The sequence below is a fragment of the Symphalangus syndactylus genome, chromosome 17 (assembly GCF_028878055.3).
Source record: "Symphalangus syndactylus isolate Jambi chromosome 17, NHGRI_mSymSyn1-v2.1_pri, whole genome shotgun sequence".
Taxonomy (NCBI): domain Eukaryota; kingdom Metazoa; phylum Chordata; class Mammalia; order Primates; family Hylobatidae; genus Symphalangus; species Symphalangus syndactylus.
The window spans coordinates 55449231-55461699 of record NC_072439.2 but is presented as its reverse complement, the minus strand read 5'-3'; the positions used below and the strand labels follow the sequence as shown (position 1 = coordinate 55461699).

The following is a 12469-nucleotide window of genomic DNA, read 5'->3' as shown; positions in this document are numbered from 1 at the left end:
CCATGAGAAATTACAGCAAACGGAAAACCATTGACCTGCTCAAATGGACAAAGCAAGAAACCAGTGACTGATCCTAATAAGACTGAAATGTGTGAATTCTTTGACCAAAAATTCAAAATAGCAGTTTTAAGAAAACCCCAAGATAACACAAAAAATCAATTCAGAAAAGTTTCAGAGAAATTTAACAAATTAAAAATTCAAATAGAAAACTTGCAATTGAGAAATACATTTGCCAAACTGAAAACATCCTTAGACGCTGTCAACAGCATCTTCCAACAAATGGAAGAAAGAATTAGTGAGCTCAAAGACAAGCTATTTGTAAATACACAGAGGCAAAAAAAGAAAAAGAATGAAAAGAAACAAAGATCATCTATAAGATATAGAAAATTACCTTGTAAAACAAAAATCTAAGAATTATTGGTATTCAAAAGAGAGTAGAGAAAGAGCAAAAGTTAGAAATTTTATTTGAAGAAATAATAACATAAAACTTTCAAAGAGTTAAATAGCCTGGTACAGGAAGGTCAGAGAACACCAAACAGATTTGACCCAAATAAGACTACCCTAAGACATATAATAATCAAATTCTCAAAGGACAAAGACAGTATTCTAAAAGCAGCAAGAGAAAAGAAGCAAATAACATGTAAAAGAATTCCAATTCATTTGGCAACAGACTTTTAAATGAAAACTGTACAGTCCAGGAGGGAATAGGATGACATTTTCAAAGTACCAAAAGAAGATGAAGAAGAAAAAAAAAACTACTATCCAAAAAATATTGTATCCAGTAAGCTATTCTTCCAATATAAAGGAGAGATAAAGTCTTTCCCAAACAAAGCTGAGCGAATTCACCATCACTTCACCCATCTTACAAGAAATACTATAAGGAGTTTTTCAATATGAAAGTAAAAAAACACTAATGTGCAAAAAGAAAACATTTGTATGTGTAGAACCCATTTATAAAATTAAGTACACAAACAATCATATATACTCTAAGACTTTACTTATTGTGTGCAATCTACTCATAACTCTAGTATGAAACCTAAAGGTAAATCTATTAAAAATTATAGTAATTACAGCAATCCATCGAGAGATGGGTAGTATAAAATATGTAAATTGAGACAACCTAAAGCCAAATGTGGGAGGATGGGGTTAAAAGGTGTAGATTTCTTTTCTATTTTTTTATGTTTCTATTAATTGCTTTCTGATCTAAGTTGTCATCTCTTTAAAATAACTTGTTATATCTGTAAGATTTTTGTAAGCTTCATAGTGACCACAATAAAAAATTATAAATAATTAACTAAAAATAAAAACAATGAATAAAAACATTCTAGCAGAGAAAATTACTTAACTATAAAGAAAACCAGGAAGAAAGAAAGAGAAGAATTATAAAACAAAACAAACAACAAAATGGGCACACTAAGCCCTTACTTATTAAAAATAACACTGAATGTAAATAGATTTGATTCTCCAATTAAAAGGCATAGAGTTGATGAATGGATAAAGAAACAAGACCCAACTATATGCTACTTATAGGAAACCCAAGTATAAAGACACACACAGACTAAAAGTGAAGGGGTAAAAAAATATATTTCATGCACATGGAAACAATAAATGGGTAGGAGTAGCTATGTTTTTAATCAGACAATATAAACTACAAATCAAAGACTAAAAAGAGACAAATAATGTCACTATATTGTAATAATGGGGTCAATTCAGCAAGAAGCTATAACAAGTATAAATATTTATGTATTGAACACAAAGGTTCCCAAGTATATAATGGAAACATTAGTAAATCTAAAGGAAGAGATAGACTACTATTCAAGAATAGTAGGGGACTTCAACATCACACTCTCAGTAGTGAACACATCATCCAGACAGAAAACCCACAACTAACATTACACTAAATGGGGAACATTGAAAGCCTTTCCCTCAAGATCCAGAAAAAAATAAGGATGCTCACTTTCACCACTTTGTTCACTATAATACTGGAAGTCCTAGACAGAGAAATTTGGCAAGAGAAAGAAATAAATAGCATCCAAGTTGAAACAGAAGAAGTCAAATTACTCTTGTGATATGGTTTGGCTCTGTGTCCCCACCCAAATCTCATCTTGAATTGTACTCCCATAATTCCCACGTGTTGTAGGAGGGACTGGTGAGAGATAATTGAATCCTGGTGGCAGTTTCCTCTATACTGTTCTTGTGGTAGTGAATAAGTCTCACAAGATCTGATGGTTTGATAAGAGGAAACCTGTTTCACTTGGCCCTCATTCTTTGTCTTGCTGCCACCATGTAAGAAGTGCCTTTCACCTTCCGCCATGATTGTGAGGCCCCCCTAGCTATGTGGAACTGTAAGTCCATTAAACCTCTTATTTATTTATTTATTTATTTATTTATTTATTTATTTATTTTTGTAAACCTGTGAAAATAGACTGATTCAGTAAATTGGTATCAGGAGAGTGGAGTGCTGCTGAAAAGATACCTGAAAATGTGGAACCTAGCTTGGAACTGGGTAACAGGCAGAGGTTGGAACGTTTTGAGGGCTCAGGAAAATGTGGGAATGTTTGGAACTTCCTAGAGACTTGTTGAATGGCTTTGACCAAAATGCTGATAATGATATGGACAATGAAATCCAGGCTGAGGTGCTCTCAGATGGAGACAAGGAACTTGTTGGGAACTGAAGCAAAGGTGACTCTTCTTATGTTTTTGCAAAGAGATGGGTGGCATTTTGCCCCTGCCCTAGAGATTTGTGGAATTTTGAACTTGAGAGAGATGATTTAGGGTATCTGTCAGAAGAAATTTCTAAGCAGCAAAGCATTTAAGAGGTGACTTGGGTTAAAGGCATTCTATTTTAAAAGGAAAGTAGAGCATAAAAGTTTGGAAAATTTGCAGCCTGACAATGTGATATAAAAGAAAATCCCATTTTCTGAAGAGAAATTTAAGCCAGCTGAAGAAATTTCTATAAATAATGAGGAGTTGAATGTTAATCCCCAAGACAATGGGGAAAATGTCTCCAGGGTATGTCAGAAGTTTTCATGGCAGCCCCTCTCATTGCAGGCCCAGAGGTCTAGGAAGAAAAAATGGTTTCATGGGCAAGGCCCAGGATCCCTGTGCTGTGTGTAGTCTAGGGACTTGGTGCCCTGCATCCCATCCACTCTAGTCATGACTAAAAGGGGCCAAGGTACAGCTTCAGCCATAGCTTCCAAGGGTGGAAGCCCCAAGCCTTGGCAGCTTCCATGTGGTATTGAGCCTGAGGGTGCACAGAAGTCAAGAATTGAGGTTTGGGAACCACCACTTAGATTTCAGAAGATGTATGGAAATGCATGGATGTCTAGGCAGAAGTTTGCTGCAGGGGTGGAGCTCTCATGGAGAACCTCTGCTAGGGCAGTGCAGAAGGGAAATATGGGGTCGGATCACCCACTCAGAGTCCCTACTGGGGTACTACCTAGTGGAGCTGTGAGAAGAGGGCCACCGTCCTCCAGACCCCAGAATGGTAGATTCACTAACAGCTTGCACCATGTGCCTGGAAAAGCTGCAGACACTCAATACCAGCCCATGAAAGCAGTCAGGAGGGAGGCTGTACCCTGCAGAGCTACAGGGGTGGAGCTGCCCAAGGCCATGGGAACCCACCTCTTGCATCAGCATGACTAGGATGTGAGACATGGATTCAAGGAGGTCATTTTGGAGCTTTAAGATTTGACAGCCCTGCTGAATTTTGGAATTGCATGGGTCCTCTGGCCCCTTTGTTTTTGCCAGTTTCTCTCATTTGTAATGGTTGTATTTACCCAATGCCTGTACCTCCATTATATGTAGGAAGTAACTAACTTGCTTTTGATTTTACAGACCTATAGGCAGAAGGGACTTGCCTTGTCTCAGATGAGATGTTGGACTATGGACTTTTGAGTTAATGCTGAAATGAGTTAAGACTTTGGGGGACTGTTGGGAAGGCATGATTGGTTTTGAAATATGAGGACATGAGTTTGGGGAGGGGTCAGGGACAGAATGATATTGTTTAGCTGTGTCCCCACCCAAATCTCATCTTGAATTATATGCCCATAATTCCCACTGTTGTGGGAGGGACCCAGTGGGAGATAGTTGAATCATGGGGGCGGTTTCCCCCATACCATTTCTGTGTTAGTGAATAAGTCTCATGAGACCTAATGGCTTGATAAGGGGAAACCCATATTGCTTGGCTCTCATTCTCTGTCTTGCCACTGCCATGTAAGAAGTGCCTTTCACTTTCCACCATGATTGTGAGGCCTCTCTAGCCACATGGAACTGTAAGTCCATTAAACCTCTTTTTTTTTCTTTTAATTGCCCAGTCTTGAGTATGTCTTTATCAGCAGCATGAAAATAGGCTAATTCACCTTGTTTGCAAAAGATATGATCTGATACTTAGAAAAACCTAAAGACTCTACCAAAAAACTGTTAGAACCAATAAACAAATTCAGCAAAGTTGTAGGATACAATATCAACCTATAAAAATCAGTAGAACTTATATGTACCAACAGTGAACAATCTGAAAAAGGAATCAAGAAAGCAATCCCATTTACAATAGCTAAAAAATATGTATAATACCTAGGAATCAATGTAACCTAATATGTTAAAGATATATGCAATCAAACACTAATAACATAAATTGAAGAGGACACAAAAAATGGAAAGATATTTTATGATCATGGGTTGAAAGAATTACTATTGTTAAAATGACAATACTACCCAAGGAATTTGTAAATTCAATACAATCCCTATTAAAACACCAATGACATTCTTTACAGAAATAGAAAAAACAATTCTAAAAATTACAGGGAATCACAAAAGACCTTGAACAGTCAAAGCAAACCTGAGAAAAAAAAGCAAAGCTGAAGTCATCATACTACATGACTTCAAAATACACTACGAAGCTATAGTAACCAAATCTGCATGGTACTGGCATAAAACCAGACATAAAGACAAGTGGAATAGAATAGAGAAACCAGATATAAATCTACACATTTACAGCCAACTCATTTTTACTACAAATATAAAGGTGCTCATCTTCAACAAAGGTGCCAACAATGGGGAAAGGACAGTTTCTTCAATAAATGATTCTGGGAAAACTGAATATCCATATGCAGAAGAATGAAACTAAACCCTTATCTCTCACTATATGTCAAACATAAAATAAAAATGGATTAAAAATTAAATCTAAGACCTGAAACTATGGAACTACTAGAAGAAAACATAGGTAAATGCTCCAGGGCATTGGCCTAGGCAAAGAATTTTGTGTAAGGCCTCAAAACAATAGGAAACAAAACCAAAAATAGACAAATGGGATTACATTAAGCTTAGAAGATTCTGCATTGCAAAGGAAACAGTCAACAAAGTGGAAAGTCAACCTACAGAATACGAAAAATTATTTGCAAAGTATCCATGTCAAGAGGTTAATAACCAGAATATATAAGTAACTCAGGCAACTCAATAGCAAAAAAAGCAAATAATCCACTTAAAATGGGCAAAAGATCGGAATAGACATTTCTCAAAAGAAGACTGAAAAAGGAATCAAGCAACAAGTATATGAAAAAATGCTCAAGATCATGAATCATGAGAGAAATGCAAAAACCATGGTGAGATATCATCCCACCCCAAGTAAAGTGGCTTTTATCAAAAAGACTGTAAATAACAAATGCTGGCAAGGATGTGGAGAAAGGGGAACCTTTATACACTGTTGGTGGGAATGTAAATTAGTATAGCCATTATGGAAAATTGTGTGGAGCTTCCTCAAAAACTACAAATAGAAATACCATATGATCTAGCAATTCAAGTACTTATATATAGCCCAGAGAAAAGAAATCAATATGTGAAAGAGATATCTGCAACACTTCTTGTAGGTACCAAGTTAGGTCCCGTGTTGATTGCAAAACTATTCACAATATCCAAAATATGTAGTAAACCTAAATGCCCATCAATGGATGAATGAATCAAGAAAATGTGGTATATATACACAGTGGAATGCTATTCAACCATAGAAAAGAAAGAAATCCTGTCATTTGCAGCAATTTGGACAGAACTGGAGATCATAAAATAAGGCAGGCACAGAGCGACAAATATTGTACCTTCTGACTCATACGTGGAAGCCTAAAAAGTGGATCTCATGAAGATAGGGAGCAGATTGGTGGTTACTAGAGGCCAGGAAGAGTGGGAGGGAGAGGGGACTGAAGAGAGGTGATTAATGGTACAAATACACAGTTTGATAAAAGAAATAAGACCTGGCGTTTGATAGATCATTAAGGTGACTATAACGTACAATAATTTCTTGTATATTTCAAAATAGCTAGAAGAGAAAAATTTGCATATTTCTGGCATAAAGAAAAGACAAATATTTAAAGTGATAGATATCCTAATAATACTGATTTTTTTCTTTTCAAATTATATGAATGTATTATCATGTGTACCCTAAAATATATACACTTATTATCTACCAATAAAAATAGAGCAGTGTAATTACATTTCAGCTTTTCTTTCTACATCTTGGGAATTATGAAATTGAACATATTTTGTTTTTGTTTTTGAAAGATTTGATTGTTAGCAATATGTAAGTAATCCACTCACTTTAGTTATAAATCAAGTATATTTGATGTTTTCTGGCTTGACTTACATCTTCATACCCAGTATTAGATTTTGACGTAAGTGATAACTATTTTTTCAGTTGTTGTTTCTGAAACATAATACTTTTTCTTTTTCTTTTTTTTTTTTTTTTTTTTGAGACAAAGTCTTGCTCTGTTGCCTGGGCTGGAGTGCAGTGGCACAATCTCGGCTCACTGCAAGCTCCGCTTCCCGGGTTCACGCCATTCTCCTGCCTCAGCCTCCGGAGTAGCTGGGACTACAGGTGCCCGCCACAACGCCCAGCTAATTTTTTTGTATTTTTAGTAGAGACGGGTTTTCAACGTGTTAGCCAGGATGGTCTCGATCTCCTGACCTCGTGATCCACCCGCCTTGGCCTCCCAAAGTGCTGAGATTACCGGCGTGAGCCGCCGTGCCCGGCCAATACTTTTCTTTAAACTTGCTAATAATATTTGTTATTGCTATTTTATATATATACTAAATTAAATTTTAACTTAGGCTCAACAGATCTCTAATTAAGCAGATAGATGCAGTGAGATTGAGGCATTAGGCAATACTTCTTCCATTCTACATGTATTAGGTTATGACATCATAGGGAACCTTGTGATACCTTAGGTTAATACTTTATAAAAATTAATTCTGTAAAAATTGGCATAGATTTTGTCGGCCAATGCAGAATCCTCTTAGACTTCTCTTTTTATTTCTGCTATGAAGTTTGCCTATGTAATAATGTTCATATTATATAGTATGCAATCATATCCTTTGTATGCATTCATAATATATATAAATATTTAAGCTATTAAGTCTTTCAGAGACTTAATCCAGAATAATGCAATGGTTCTCGAATTTTAGCCTGAAAGGGAATCATCTGGAGGACTTATATAGATCCCTACAGAATGTCGTTTTGGCTAAATTGTGTGTATGCGAAAGGCATGGTACCAATTGGCAGATATACCTGTGTAAAAGAATAGAATCATCTATATAAATTATGTAAATTAGATATTAATCAAAATCTAAAATTGTATATGCCAGGGATTTAGTATTTACAAAAAGTACTACCATTTACACAAACCTAGTAGCTGGCTTGTTTTTCCATTGGCATGTGTGTTTTTATTTGAGAAGCATGCACCTGTCATTGTTGCTAAACTTTGATGAAGGTGTTTTCCCTCCATTCCATTTTGATTGACTTGTTACCTACAAGAACATGTGAGAATGATGAATGTTGATTTCAAATTGACAAACTCTGATTGCCATGTCAGTGAACTACTGACATGACTTCCTAACTGACTTCATTCTTTCAAATCTTTTTAAATATATTTGTCTGTAGGTGTAATGTATTTTGTAGATGTGTATGGAAGCAATGTGATAATACTCCTTTTTCCCTCTTGTTTTTCTGAGGGTAAAGTATGACAGAATAAATATATTGATAAGTTTCCAAAATATTTACTAAGACAACTTTTAAATAATATCAATATCAACTGTCATTTAAAAAAATTTATAATTAGCTTTATGAAAATGTGTTGTTTATTGCTTGTTCCAGATCAATACAACATCTTAGAAAGAACAGAACAAGAATAATGAGGAAACATTGCAAATAACGAAGTTATAAAATAATTATTGAATTGATGTGTAAATTCAATCTGTGTTCTTTTCATACTTTAGCTTAAAGTTACTGTAATTACTTGATAATTAGAAACATTTCTGGAAGAAACAATTGAAAAAGGCTACCAATTAGCAGGGACTTTAGCCAGAGAACAGTGATCTAGGTGGAAAAATTGTGCCTGCCTTTACTTCAGATAGTGATGGCCTCAGAAACAAGATAGATACAAGATATAAGAAAAGATAGATCAGAGAAAATGTTCTTGGAAAAAGGTTTATTGAACCTTGCAATGGTGAGGCTGTGAAAAATGTACTTCTGAGATTATCTTAGTTTGCCAAAGATCTGTCAAGGACAGTTTAGTGCTCATTCCCCCTACTGGCAAAGTTTCAGAGCTTCCTAACTTGGGTGCCTTGGCAAGATGCAATCCCTCAGATGGTTACTGATGTACCAAGATACTAATCCCTTCATCTTAGGAGGGCCTGGCTAGGCCTGGAATATGTAGACTAAGAAGCCATCTCCTACATTCTTGAGCAGACTCTGCCATTTATCTCAAGGTACCTAGAATATTACCAGTTTCTGTCTGAGCTGAAAAAAGGTGGACGAGAAAACTCCTCAGGTCCCTTTTCTTGCAGTCAAGCCAGTCTATTTATTGTCTTCTACCATGCCAATTTCTGTTTGTCTGGATTCTATGTCTAGAATGCCCTCTTCTTTTCCAACTTCTATGCAGAGTACTTCTTAAATGAGAAACAAGAAGTATGATCCATAATGGAAAAAACTGTTACAACAGTTATCATAGCTTATAACTTCTGTTTGATGAAAGACAGTATGAAAAGAGTGAAAAGACGTAACTTAGGCTGGGAAAAACATATGAGATTTTTAAAGAAACCTAACTGTTCTTTAAGCATAAAAATAGATTAACAAAGCTCTATAACCTTTAAAATGAATAAAGTATATTCAAGTGTGTCACGTAAATAACAAAACAATAAAATTTTTTAAAAAGCAACAGAAAGTTCTGTGTTGTGCTATTGATGCAAATACTTGAAATTTCCAAAGTGTATTCTTTAGGAATATAAAACATACATGGAAAAACTACACAGCCATACATAGGAATACCCGTCAGTGTTGTGATTGTGTTCCCTCTGGGAAGGGAAAGAGTGGAAGGAATGGGTATTAACTGGAACATTTCACTTCATTTGCTTTTTAAATCTAAAGAAAAAAAGGTCCAAACATATATATATATTTAACCTTCATGATGGGGTTCTCACTGGTATATTATATTCTACAATAGTTGGTATGTTTAAAATGTTTCATAATTTAAATGAAATATTTTAAATGGATGAGAGAAGTCTAAACTCATTCTTAGTAAATATAACCTTAGTTGATTTTATATATGTGTACCACTTAATAATTTCCTCTTTTTGATTAGTATTTGTTAGTATTAGTATTAGCTTAATTTCCGCTTCAAATTATACATATTTTAAGGGGTGAGAGTGTGATTTTTATTTCCCTTCTGTCCTCTTCAATGACTAGAATTGCACTAAGCATCTAGTATATATGTAATAATTGTTAATTGATTATACGAAACATGTACACTAAACTGGAAATCTTCATATGTTAAACAGGTTAGTGACAGCATTTGCAAATTGCCAGTTCCCAAAGAAACAAATGTGTTGCTATATAGCAAAGTATCTTTGGAGTCTTCCCACTTTATCCTCTTTCTCTCCATCCCTCAACTACCTTCTCCTTTTGTTCTCGATAACATTCTTCCAAATACACAAAAATCAAGCAAAGCAGATTTTCCTTACAAATAACGATGAGCTCTAAAATCCTCTCTGTTCCACCCTCCAGCCTGATCAGCCGAAACCCTTGGGATGAGAACAGAAAAAAAAAAAAAAAAAAAAAACCAGAAATGTTGCTGTGAGCCCAGGGGTATGTCAGAACCCAGACTAGTGTGTTCTTTCACAGAGGAAGTAAGTTGTTAGAAAACACCCCATCTTATTGTCTGAGTATAGAAGTTAAATAATTCCGGGGACTATCTAGGATAAATAACTTCTGAGAAAAATAAGTACAGAGGATCAGAGATGTCTGGATAGAAGTAGTATCTTGCTGACAGATTTTCAAATCTTCCCATTTATAATCCATCAATGTTCTGGTGGATTGTGTTTTAAATAGGTTTATTTATTTTTATTTTATGTTATTTTTTATTTTAAATAGTTGATACATTGCTTTGGGAGCGATAGCATTAGGAGATATACCTAATGTAAATGACGAGTTGATGAGTGCAGCAAACCAACATGGCACATGTATACCTACGTAACAAACCTGCACGTTGTGCACATGTACCCTAGAACTTAAAGTATAATAAAAATAAAAAAACAGGCTAAAACTTTTGGGAGACTAGGAATCAGTTAAGAATCCTTCAGTGTCTCTAGATGCTAGAAACTTACACGGGCACAAATATACAAATGTTCATATAATTTCAGGGAGGCTGTAAACCTAGTGAAGCTCATCCATGGATCCTTTATGATTCCATAGACTCCAGGTTAACACACTTGCCTTAAACAGTTCCAGTGCATGGGTATCTGTGTAGAAACAACCTAAAATTATGATTTGTTACTAGATAAGAACTTACTTTATAAGATTTAAATAAATTGTTGATGATTAACTGAAAATAATGAAGTCACACTCGTCCTTTTCAAATTGGCCTGTGGTTTAAAACACGCATATATAAATATATGTGAGTGTATATCCATATATTAATATATTCATGTGTATATCATATATATATGAATGTATATATACATGGTCCTAGACACAAAATTCTACAAAATTTAAATGGAGAAAAAGAAAAATAGATTCTTTTGACTATTTTTCTAATCTTTAAAACTTTATTTCTGTTTACTATTAAGGCAATTTTGCCAAAATAGAAGCACAGGGCATTGAATTCTTTTAGGCTTATTGCCTGATTTTACTAAGACTTGGAATGTATGATAATTAGCAGTATTGATTTTGAATGAATCCAGCATATAGGAAAATAACTGGTGTTTAATCATAATGCCATTGTATCCTTTGTTGACATCCCAAATTGATGTAACTACATTACTTATTCCTATTCTAGAAACAAACAGCTCTTCCTGGGTAGGACTTTAACATCATCAGTGCTGTCTTCTTGCTCGTCATCTTCTGTAGAACATTTCACTTACCCTCTGGCTCCCTTCAGCCCCCCTGTCTAGGAGGGAGTCTACCTGAGCTCTTCTGTTTTCTCCATGCCATTCTCGTTTCTCATGCACTTGAATGCACACATTTGGCTCCCTGGTATCTTATTCAACTTAATCTAAAGATACATTCTCATGATTTACTTCTTTTAAACAGTTCACAGGTCCTTTACTAGTGAGTGGCTAGGGTATATGTGTAACTTTGGAATTATATATGTAGCACAAACTTCTTAAAACCCTAGATCTTTTTATGATATTGCAATAAACAGCAGCTTTAAAGTAAAAGAGAGATCAAGAATTTAACATAGGGAGAAATGCAAACCATGTGGCTGGTATTTGTGAGCAACTGAGGTCTATATAAAAGAAAACATGAAAGGACAGAAGGAAACCTGCTACTGTAGTGATGGGTATAAAAACTCTGTCTACCACTTTTTTTTATCAACTCTGAAGATCATTAGTACGAGTATTACCATCCATCTTTCCTTAGAAATTGTTACTCATTAATGATGAAGCTGATGATGCTCATAACGATGACTAACATTTACTGAGTACTTATATGCCAAGTATTTTGTGAGCAGGTTCTCTTTAAATCTTCACAATAATTTATATGAAACTATAAAACTTCCATTTTTATCTATGCTCTGGAGTCAGATAATCCTTTCTGAAACCGCAGTTTGAACTCAGACATTCTGACCACAGAGTTCACATTGTAAATCACTAGGCCCTATTATATCCCTTATTGAAAATTGAATCCAATTGTTCTGCTCTCACTGTTTCCCTGTCTATTCTCCATGTACTATGTCTTCTTAGCCATAATCATTCATAGTCATAGAGTCTTACAGATGGGAATTCCATCTCTTTTTTGACAATCCTAAGATCATTTTTTTTTTCAGCCTGGATCCCACCCCTTGAGCTCCAGACTTCTGTATTGACAATTCCAGTTGGATTTCTAATAGATATCTTGACTTGATCATATATAAAACCAAATTCCTGGTTTCTTCCTTTAAACTCTCTTCATCAGTATCTGATAAAATGGCAACTCCACTCGTCTAGTTAA

General features: G+C 35.1%; 1 long non-coding RNA gene across 1 annotated transcript in view; it reads left to right on the top strand.

Annotated features, from left to right (window-relative positions):
* Positions 1-12469, top strand: part of LOC134732895 (uncharacterized) — a 278832-nt gene that overhangs the window by 132085 nt on the left and 134278 nt on the right. The gene's annotated exons all lie outside the window — the stretch shown is intronic.